Here is an 11,978-nt window from a genome sequence, read left to right on the forward strand (position 1 = left end):
AAATAGACACGCATGGCAGGCGTGGCTATAAGCTACCTAAAACCACGCCATGTTACCTAAAACCATGCAAGCAGAAGTCACGCCTAGTCCAAAGCGAAGTGGCGTGACAAAACCCCTACGGACACGCCAATTTGGGGTGGAAAAAGGGTCCATGTGTACTAGTGTGAGTATTAATACTGTTATTGTAGAGAAATAATCTACATCCAGTAGTATTTAGTTCTCTAATGCATTTCCAATCAAAGAATAGAATCATATGTGATCTCCATAAAGATTTCCAAGATAAAGGTTTGACAATTATCCCATTGATTTAAACATCTATGTTATACATATTAACAGCGAATTTCCCATCTTTTTTAAGCATTCAGATCATGGCATCCTCTTTAGAAGTATCAATGTACAAATTTTGTATTCTGTTATAAGTGTCAGCATCAAACAATTGATTTAGAAGATTCACATTCCATAAATTAGTGTCAGGAATGAGTAAATCTGCAACTTCTCCATGGAATCTGAATGTATCACTAATAGGTGTTGGGGTATGATTCATACCAGGAATCCGTCTATCCAACTAAGTTTTAATATTCACGCCATTATTGATCTCCATGAATTAATTCTGCTGAACAATTTAAAATCCTTTGGTAATGCCATTCCAAGTGTACGAGTAATTCTTTACTTCAATATTTTGTCGAAGAATATCTTCACCTTTGAAGTATTTGCTGTCAAGAACTTGAACCATAAGATGCCTGGATTCATTACATATTCTCCAAGCTAACATAGTGAGTAAGACTAAGTTCAGCTTTTCTAAATTTCTAAATGCTAAAACTCTTATATCCTTAGATTTACAGTCTTTGTGCCAAGCAATAGGATTAGTACTTCTGTTAGAATTATATCCCCATAAGAACTTCCTTTCAATAGTAGTAAGTTGATTGATTAGGATATTAGGTAACTTGAAAGTACCTGTTTGATAGACATGTACTGTATTACTAACATGTTTGATCATAGTGAATCTCCTTTCCTGAGTAAGAGAAGTAGAAGACCAAGTAGATAACCTATTTTCAAAAGTTTCCTTGATTGACCTGAAAGATTATTGCTTTGAGTGACCAAGAATAAGAGGATCACCAAGATATTTTTCCTTAGAATTCATGGTTTTGACTCCTGGAATGTGAGTCAGAGTCTCAACAATCTCAGGTTTAGCATACTTGCTGAAAGAGGGTTGCAGACTTTTCAAAATTTATAACTTGACCTAATTGAGTGCTAAAATTGTGAAGTAACTCCAGAAGATTATTAACTATGGGTTTCTTGAGTGCATATCAAGCAGTCATCTGCAAAGAGCGAATGGTTGATGGCTGGGGATTGTGCAACATCTTTAATACCTCTGATGGAGTTATACTGTTGAGCATACATTAGATGCCTTGAGAGAAATTCCATAGCAAGTATGAAGAGATAAGTTGAGAGAGGATCATCTTGTCTTATGCCGTTTGTTGGATAAAATTATTCACAAAAATCACCATTGAGCATAACTAATAAATTAATATTGATGCATCACAAAACTTATCACGAAAACCAAAGTATTTAAGAACTTTTATTAATAATTTAACTCTAACATGTTAAAAGCTTTTGACATGTTCAATTTTAAGGTCATCCATCCAATCTGTCATCTTTTCTTCTTCATTGATTGTATGATTTATTGGGTAATAGTTGTGTTATCACTGATTAATCTCCCATAGACATAAGGATCTTGATAAGGGGAGATAATTTTTTCCATTAATGGCTTCATTATGTTGACAAGTATCTTGGAAATGATCTTATATGAAGTATTACACAAGCCAATTGGCCTGCAGTCAGCGGCACAGATAGAACTTTTCTTCTTATGAATGAGAGATGTGTAGGTTTTCTTAATCTGCTTGAGAATGTTCTTGGTTTAATAAAATCTGGTCACCATCATGCACACATCTTCACCAACAATATCCCATTGAATCTTGTAAAAGCATGCTTGAAACCCTTCTGGTCCAAGTGCACTCCAGTTTTCCATACTGTTAAGAGTGTCATGAATTTCTTGGTGAGATGGAGATCTTATGAGGAGAACATTATCTTCAGCAGATATTGCGGTAGGCATCACATTATAAAGTCCTTTATCCAGAACATGATCGATAGAAATGATATGTAAAATGATCTGCAATTTGCTCTCTTATCTGTAACTAATTGTTGTCATGATCTTGAATGGAGTCAATATTGTTTCTATTTCTTTTCATGTTAGTCTTAGTATGAAAGTATTTTTTGTTGTTGTTCATATCCTTTATAAAAAAATCTTTAGATTTACGTCGATAGAAAACACTTTTAACCTTATGCCATTTCAACATTCCTTTGTTGATAGTAATAATCAAATTGTGAGTCCTGGAGTTCGTCATGGTGGTATGATGTATTAGATTTGGGAAAAAAAACTTATGGTTGAAGTAATTGGGTTTTAACTCCTGAAGCTCGTAGTTTGACCTGTTCTTAATTGTTCTTCTCTTTTTTGTCACATTTTGGTCTTTGCTTTTGCAGTGGAGTATAACATTTCTTACAGGAGGATACTGGATGGAGCAATTATGTTCTTGTGCATTACAATCAAAAACAAATGATGGTCTTGTGCTACAAGGTGGGAAGCCAATATTTCTAGGTTGAGGTTGCAAAATTTGCTTTGGAGTGCAAAATTTTTTAAGGGGGTGCAACAAGCAAAATTAGGCTTGGAAATATATTTAAATGTGTAACTAGGCCTAAATTAGGCAGATGTGCACTTGCGCTGGGCTGGCTCCATCCCTTCTTATTCATTTCCATCGTCTTTGAATGATGTATGGGTATGATATGGGTGGTTTATTAGAGCAATGCTCGGTTGAACCCACAAGTTTTTCTATCTCAAGATTGTTGTCAATATTAGTTGAACAAAACTATTTCTTGATTTCTAGTCTACTAAGTCAAGTCTCGGACTAGGTTATAATTTGGTAGTTGAGTATCAGACATCATCTTCGAAGACTGAAGATCGACGAAGACATCTGGAGAACTTCATCAATCAGGTATGTGAAAAAGGAACCATTCTATTTTACTCACTATTTTATCATTCTAGCTTTTGAAACTATGCTATATGACTTATAGTAGATTTATTGAAAAGAAGAAATTTCGTGTTAAAAATATCGAATGATTCAAACATAGATTTCAAAGGTACTTAACAATAATAGTTTGAAACAATTTATTGTTGAAGAATTAATTTATGGATAAACTGAAAATTTCTCAAGCATGTTTCTGTTAGAGCATTGCTCGGTTGAACCCACTATCGTTGGTATGTCAAGTTAGTTATCAATTTTAGTTGCCAAAATGCATTCTTGATTTAGTATACTAAAGATAGTTTTGGACTAGATTAAGTCTAAGAAGTAGAATCGAAGCTATCCTTGAAGGATGAAGTTTGAAGACTACAAGAAGACATCATCGGGGACTTCATCAACAAAGGTATGTGGTAATTTATTTCATTTGGATTCTTGTTCAATTATACCTTTCTAATCTATCGAAACAAATGCTCACTCTATGGAACAATTCCTATGACGGTAGATGTACATTTATGTATATATACTCGAGGTTTTTTGAGCCACGACTTTTGTGACAATAACCTTTATCCCTGTAAAGGTTCTCATGTTATAGTGAATGATCTTACGAATTCAACGAGCCAAGAATCACTCATTTCTGAGTTATAACGATGAAGTTATGAGTGACCTATTAAAGTAACAATAATAAGTGTTGTTGTAATTGTTACAGTTCGTTAGTAGGAAACAATCCATGAACTGTTTGTGACGGTTCACGGACTTGAGCCCAATTACGTGACTAGAAGACATTTTTGGTCAAGTTTTTGATGTTTCCTTAGATAGGAAAGATAGCTATTACTCCAAACATATTTGATTACTGTTAGAGCACTGCTCGGTCGAACTCGCATGTGTTGCTATCTCAAGCATGTTTGTCAATGTTAGTGATCAAAACTATAAGTCTTGATTTCTAGTCTACTTATAGCTAAGTCTCGGACTAGGATAGAAAGTGTAGTTGAGATCAAGACTCCATGGCGATCATCATACAAAGACGAAGAACTACTCAAGGAACTGGTGGAACTTCATCGACTAAAAGGTATGTGGAGACTTGAACTTATCTATCACTCAAAAGTCTATCTACTTTATCTCATATCTTGAGATAAAAGTTGTATTGCTATATAGACTTTGATTATACACATTTGCTATTTCGAGCCGAGTTTATCTCGCGTATCTATTTCTCGAAATATGTGTTAGTAGCTTTTTCTTTGGCCAAGTTAATCTTTACTAATGACGAAAGTCATATTAAGTTTCAATTACTTGAAAATGGCTTTGACGAAAAATGGTTTGTGAATAACAATAATATAACGTCCTCTAAGAATGTTTCAATGATTGAAATGAGAATTTAGTATATATAACCTTGAAGGATATAAACATTGTGTGGTAACGCATATGTGTGTAAGTCCTTATTCCTTGAACCAAAGTATGCGTACTTTGCTGCTCAGGAAAACCGGAACTAAAATCCGCGTACCAGTACGCGCACCATCGGAAGTTCACATCCCGTAAAAATCTGCTGGAGTTTGTGAACTGAAAAACAAACTCATTCCGGGTACTTAAGTCCGCGTACCAGTTCGCGTACTTAGGTTGGTTATTTTCTAAAAACGATTATTCGTGAACTTAAACTTGTATAGACTAAGGAATGCATAATTGCAAACCGTGGCTATAAAGTTAATGAATTGATTCGAGTTAATCAAATCGTTTTTGCTTCGATTGTGTCTTGTATACTTCTATAAGATCTAAGCAATTGAACAACTCTCTGACTAGTTCATTTGAGTCATTTGAACTAGCACTACACCATTTAAAGGTATTAGCAACCTACTATAGTTGTTGCTAAACGGGGTCGCAACAGGCTTTTGTCGTTGCTAAACATGGTGTCGCAATTTTTAGCAACGGCATTAGCTCTGTTGCTCATCTCGGTCAGCAACGGCAATTCGCAATAACATCATACTGTTGCTAATTACAGGAATACCCTTACCCGGAACTAGATATTGTTGGTTCTGGTTCTAATTTAGCAACAAACTTGCGGCGTTGCTAAATTTTGCAACCACAAAAAAAAGGTCAAGTCTATGTTTATTGACCTAGTCAAAATTCATTTCTGCCCACATTTCCCCCCTGCAATTACCCAGTTCCCCGTATTCAACATCCACACAGATATACAAACTACAATGGCCATACAAAACTGTATTTGTGATACACAAACTACAATGGCAATACAAAACTGTATTGTTGAGAATCAGCACTACATGATACTATAAATGAAAGGATTCTTCAATTGATACAAATGTACACAAGTACACTGTATTGTTGAGAACCTAAAATTTTGTGACTGACATAATATTCGATCTATGTTGATGTTCATAAATGGATGGGTAATCTAGTTAGTGTCAACTGACAGAGGCATTGAAAAACAGGGAAAGAAAGACTGAAATACCACCAGAAGTATCACGAGACTCCGCTTGCTTAAACAATTTCCTCCGCAAATTATAGGTTGATTCAGCTGCCGTTCCAATATCACTAGACTACTGCTTTTTGACTTTAGCCCAAATACCTACATAATAACCAATTTGAAGTTCCAGTACTGAGGTCTCAGAAAGAAACAACACTATATTCATACACAAGTTACCCTTTGAATATTCACTAATAAAAGGAAAGTGCACCTACATAATAGCAAAAAGGTAGGTCAGTAAAAATGATTGGAAACAAATAAGGATTCTCAAAAACGAACCTGGTTTGTGCAATAAAACATTGGGTTCATGTTTTATCTATAAAAGGTTTTCCGGTCTGTTGAACAACAGTAACAAGCTGTAGAGACGAGATAAAAATAATATAATCACTTTCTTTTATATTGATCAACTTCAGGAAAGAATACAAATATCATTATGATTTCTGAAAAGCAAATCCAACTATAAAAATTGTAAATATCAGCAAAAATAGGAATGGGAAAGTACTGTTAAAAGAGGATTCATCGGTAACATCATACACCAACAAAATGCCCATGGCTCCTCGGTAGTAAGCTGCACAAGAAAAAGATAACTCTTTAAGTGAAGTTGTAAAAAATTTGCAAAAAGTGAAGGCTCAAAACATAATAACTGGTATTAAATAGGAGTTGATTAAATGTCATAAGACCTAACAGATTCTGGAGACTCTATTCTCCTGAATAGGGTATGTTAAAGCTAAGACGTCCAAAAATTAGCTTCATATAATACCTGTCCGCAATCTATAGATCTCTGTGGCCTGAAACAGACCTTTGCCGTTTAGAAAGTGCAATTTCATCGAAATCAGACCTTTGCCGTTTAGAAATGCGAAGACAAAAGTACAAGTGAGAGTTAGTATAAGTAGCGTCATTTTGCAACAAACATATGGTAATATTATGCTTGAAATAACTTACTCAATAAAGATTCATTTTATGTATCAAGTGTTAAACCAAACTCACAATTACACGAACTGTGTTTGGACATTGTGTCAGTATCAAGCACTTTCCAAACACTAGCTATGCAGTAGCTAAGCCATACTAACACACAACAAAACAAATGCTTATCCAGTCCATCGTCGATAGCGTTAAGATTTACCGCCAACATTTTTAAAAGCATTACTGTCATACCATACAAGAATGGCGGCACTAGTTTTCACATTTAACAGTGAATGGCTTGTCATACAACTGCTAGATTAGTGTAGTGTCTATCCTATCAATGGAAAACCATGTATCAATGCCAGCTTGTCAAATTTAAATGATAACATGAAAACCAGCAGATATCATGGAATACACAGAGCTTTATAATCTAAAAGATAGGGGCAGGTCAAAGTGACAAGCTTTACTTTTTATTGTCATATGCATAAATAAACATAAATGCACTTACGGACTAAGAAAATCCGTGAGATCAATGGTTTGCATGATACCATTAAATTAAGAATTGGAGAAACACCAACATAAATTTCATACGAAGTACAGTAAATACATATAATGCTGGTTCTTAATATCTATTATTCCAACTATAAAGTTACCGATAGTCAACAACTACTCACAGCACTGAATTACCACAAATTATAAAATTTGCAAACAGAAAACATCATCTATATACAGAAGAGTTCCTATAATCAAACTTAATATTTTAACCTTCAGCTAACAACGAAGTTAAATAAAGCAAAGATGGGATTGTCATTTTACCTCCTCATCAAACAAATTGCAGGCATAAGCTCATATTAAGGACTCGCATGAACCATATGGCATTATTATTAAAGAACTGAATCCAAAATCAAATGAATGTTAAAATAACCAACCTTGAAGCTACTAGTTGATTATCTCCAAACCACCAAACAACTTTGAGATTACTCTTGGCACTATGACTGTTTTCGGCGACAATGTAAATTTCTTTTCCTTCACCACCACCTTGATCCAGTGGAAGCTGAAATGAATTCACGTATCAAAAGAAAAAAAATCTCTATAAACGAACAATGGAATGAAAGCACGATAAAACCTTACCTGGCAAGTGACAATAAAGTGTGACACAGCTGAGTCTTTCCAGAGCGGAATCCACCATACAATTCAGCAATAGAACCGGTCTCGATCCCTCCTTTTAGATGCTTAACCATGTAAGTTTTCAAAAAGTATCGAAACACAACAGTCTATATAGCCATAATCTACTAGTATTACCTTCTAAAACCTTGTCAAGTTCTCTGGATCCTGATGTTACCTGAATGATCTCTTGCCTTTGTGCATGAAGCTGACTAGCACTAGTAAAACCCAATGGAACCAATTTTGTCTCTGCTTCGAGGATCTTATCAACTTTAGCATCACTAATTCCTTTGATTAGAAGTAATTCTTTCCGAGGAGAGTATGCAACAGCTTCAACTGTGCATAGACTAGCATCTTTAAGCTTCTTTACATCAACTGAAGCTACCCCAACTACCTTCAAAAACAACATAATCAAAACAAACCCCCAATGAGTGTAACCTTAAAAAACCTTACTTTTTCAAGAAAATCCACAAATTACTCAAAACCTAAAGAATCAGAAAAAAGCATTCTTTTGTAAAAATCCCCAAAATCAAAGAAAATCCTTTATTGAGAATCAAGTCAAATAACACATCAAAACCCCTAAAATCCCGAAACCGAAGCATAAACCCAATGTTCAAAACATCAAGAAAATCCCCAAATTTGAGGATTGTTGTTGAAAAACAAACTAAACCCAGTAACATAATGATAGTTAGCGATAATTAAAAAAAAACAAACTTGGATGGAAAAAGTATAGAAAATAAATCTAGGGTTTCGAGAGCGATTTGAAGAAAATTACCTGAGGCTGTTCAACAGGGGAAGGGCCGTGAAAAATCTCTTCTTCTTCGATTATAATCTAAGCCTATTACCTGGTTGGATTTCTTCAGAACAGAAACTCTTCTTCAGAGCAGATCGAGAAAGAGAGAGCGAAAAAACCTTCTGAGGCTGAAAATGAAATGAAAATGGAGAAGGAAAGATAAAGATAAGCCCGACTACTCTTCCAAGGGTGGAAAAAACATATAGAACACTTGACCAAACTTTGACTTGGGCGTAAAACCAAGTCATATTGTTCCCGACCACACGCGCACTTCGCATGCGTGAACACCTTGAGGTTGCTATTAGCAACAATTCTTTGCAATTGCAAATTATTAGCAACGGAGATTAGCAACAGAAGTATCGCAACGGCGCTTGTGTTGTTGCTACTCTGGGTTGCTAAAACCTAAAAATGGTGTAGTGTAGTTGTGGTAAAGAAGAATATGGTTGATATGGAAGTGATCATATGGCTAACCATTTGGTTAACTACTGTTGAACCAACTAAGTGAACATGTTTGGGTACGGTTACACAAACCTAAATAAACGTGCATTTCATTTGTGTGTAACAAGCTAAGTTCGATCTAATGGTTGAAATATATTAGCTTGAATCTAATCAGGTTTTCATCTAACAGTGAATATTGAATGCTTTTTTACTAAGCTAACATTGATTGCAAACCCTGATTTGAAAGTCTATATAAAGGAGAACTCTAGCAACTGGGAAAATTAATCCCCACACCTTTTGTGTGATACTAGTTGTATTAGCTAGAGTCGAATATCCTTTAACCTTAGGTTTCTTCTTGAGACCTTGTGTTAACAACTTGAAGACTTCATTGGGATTGTGAAGCCAAACCCAACTATTTTCTCTGTAGTTGGGTGATCCGATCTTGCTGTTTCTATCGTACTTGAGTACAATCGTAAGATTGGATTGAGATTGATTTCTCCGATAGGAAAGATATAAAAGAAGTCACAAACACCTTCATCTCATCGTTTGTGATTCTGCAATATCTTCTTTTCGCTAGTTGATTAAGATTATTTTGAGGTGATTGATAATTCTAGGCTGTTCTTTGGGAATATAAATTCGGGTTATCAATTGGTTCTTGTTCACCTTGATTTATTAAAATACGGAACAAAAACTCGTAGGTATTTCTGTGGGAGACAGATTTATCTATTACCGTAGACTTTTTTGTGTGATACAGATTTGTTTATTAAAGTCTTCGACTTTGGGTCATAGCAACTCTTAGTTGTGGGTGAGATCAGCTAAGGAAATCAAGTGCGTAGTATCCTGCTGGGATCAGAGAAATAAGGAGCGCAAATGTACCTTGGATCAGTGTGAGATTGATTGGGGTTCAACTACAGTACACACCGAAGTTAGTTTGTAGTAGGCTAGTATCTGTAGCGGCTTAGTACAGTGTGTGTTCAATCTGGACTAGGTCCCTGGGTTTTTTTGCATTTGCGGTTTCCTCGTTAACAAAACCTCTGGTGTCTGTGTTATTTCTTTTCCGCATTATATTTTGTTATATAATTGAAATATCACAGGTTGTGCGTTGAATCAATCAATTGGGAAATCCAACCTTTGGTTGTTGATTGAAATTGATTGATCCTTGAACATTGGTCTTTGGTACCTTTCAAGTAGTTTCTCTTGTATTCAATTAGACTCGCAGATTTCTATTTGCTTGAGTAAGTATTGAATCGAGAAAGTGAGATATAACTCTTTGGTATACTTTTATTAAGATTGAGTCTGACTGTCTAGTTGATTTTCTTAAAAGTATATTGGAGTTTGTCCATACAGATTGCTAAGCGAAATATTGGGTGTGGTTGTTAGAGCCCCTCTTTTTCAATTGGTATCAGAGCATGCAAACACGTTTAAAGACCTTATAAGTTTGTGTTTGTAACGACCTGACTCTATGGACATGAATTCTATCTCCATAAACGTACCACCAGTCTTCGATGGCTCAAACTACTTATGGTGGAAAATTGTTATGCGTGCTTTTCTTCAAGCTCGTGATTTTCAAAAATGGGTACGTGTTGTTAATGGCTATGATCCTCCGGTTAATACAGAAGGCGATGTATTTATACCTAAGGATATTGGTAGATATAGTCCAAAAGAAATCCTTGCTGCAAAGCAAAATTCTGACGGATTAAATGCTATCATACATGCCATTACTCCAAATCTTCAGCGTCATGTGACCATGTGCACAAAGTCTAAAGAAGCCTGGGATATCTTAGAAACCGTATTTGAAGGAAATATCAGTGAGAAAGAAGCTAGACTTCAAAACCTAAATTCTGATTGGGAAAACCTTCGTATGGCAGATGAAGAATCATTTGATGAGTTTAATCACAAAGTGTATGAAATTGTTAATGCATCTTTTGCATTGGGTAAGACTATTCCTGAAAAGGATATTTTGGTGAAAATTCTCATATCCCTGCCATCTAGATACGATTATAAGAAGCATGTCATCGTTGAAGGGAATAATCTCGCAACACTATCCAGAAATACAGTGGTTGGGAAGCTAAAGATCTTTGATCATGAGCATACGTCCAAGTCTAATAAGGATGTTACTTTCAAAGCACTAAAGAACACTAAATTACTTGATAAAAGTAAAAATGTGTACATCTCTGAAGATGATCTTTCTGAGGCTGATTCATCAGATGAAGATCTTGACAAGTCAGTTTCGATGATCACAAGACAGTTTAGGGATCTTCTTTTGAAGAGAAATAAACGGTTCTCCAGAGATAAATCCAAGTCATCAGATAAACCTCATAATCCTGTTCCTCCTAAAAATAGGGATAATGATGAAACGGATGACGAGGATATGCTTCAGTGCTTTAAGTGTAAAGGTTTTGGTCATTTTGCAAATGAGTGTCCAAACCGAAAGAAATACACTTGGAGCAAAGGTCTTGCTGCAACTCTTGATGAAATGTCGGACAACTATGACTCTAATGAATATGAAAAATCAAGTGTTGCACTTCTTTGTGAAAATATTGATTTTGATAATTGCAGCAATACATACATCAATCTCGATATTCTCTCAGAAGAAAACTCAACCAATCTGGAAAATAAAATTGACCTTTCTATTGGAAATTCTGTGTATGACGTTTCAGGTACCACTATGTGTCTAGTAGCCTGCACATCTCAGATGCCTGAATTATATCCAAGATTGACGTGCTCATATTGTTCACTCAAAGGTCATGAACTATCAAAGTGTTACAAGTACAAACACAAATTGAGACATGTCAACAAACTTCAACGAAGAGAAAATCGATTAGCAAGCAAGCTTAAACTTACTCAAAAGACCGCTGAGGTATTTAAGATTTTATCTTCATCTAAGAAGTTAGTTTCCAAGGATAAAACAAGACCATTAGATAAGAAAGTATGGTCCAATCGTTTTGATAGACAGAGGTCTATGGATTCCTCTCAAAAGTAACATGGTGGACATATTGTTGTTCACCGCTACACAACTTGATTGTGTTGATTTTGTGTATCTTGTCTCATGTGCCTGATCGAAAGAGACAAGGTTGTGCACCTCTCAGGCTTTAGGAAAAGTTTGTTTTCTTCTTTTCTTAGTTTTTTT

General features: G+C 35.3%; 1 long non-coding RNA gene across 2 annotated transcripts; it reads right to left on the reverse strand.

Annotated features, from left to right (window-relative positions):
- Window positions 1-5,276: 5,276 nt before the first annotated feature.
- LOC113308094 lies at window positions 5,277-8,529 on the reverse strand. 2 transcript variants are annotated; one of them, XR_003339501.1, is made up of 8 exons: window positions 8,393-8,529; window positions 7,796-8,011; window positions 7,585-7,675; window positions 7,383-7,507; window positions 6,311-6,388; window positions 6,053-6,118; window positions 5,830-5,906; window positions 5,277-5,652 (listed from the first exon to the last, which is right to left on the reverse strand). It is a non-coding gene; the product is annotated as an uncharacterized LOC113308094 (long non-coding RNA). The 2 variants fall into 2 exon arrangements; XR_003339500.1 differs by having other exon boundaries at window positions 7,756-8,011.
- Window positions 8,530-11,978: the final 3,449 nt, after the last annotated feature.

Source organism: Papaver somniferum, chromosome 9, assembly GCF_003573695.1.
Source record: "Papaver somniferum cultivar HN1 chromosome 9, ASM357369v1, whole genome shotgun sequence".
NCBI classification, from domain to species: domain Eukaryota; kingdom Viridiplantae; phylum Streptophyta; class Magnoliopsida; order Ranunculales; family Papaveraceae; genus Papaver; species Papaver somniferum.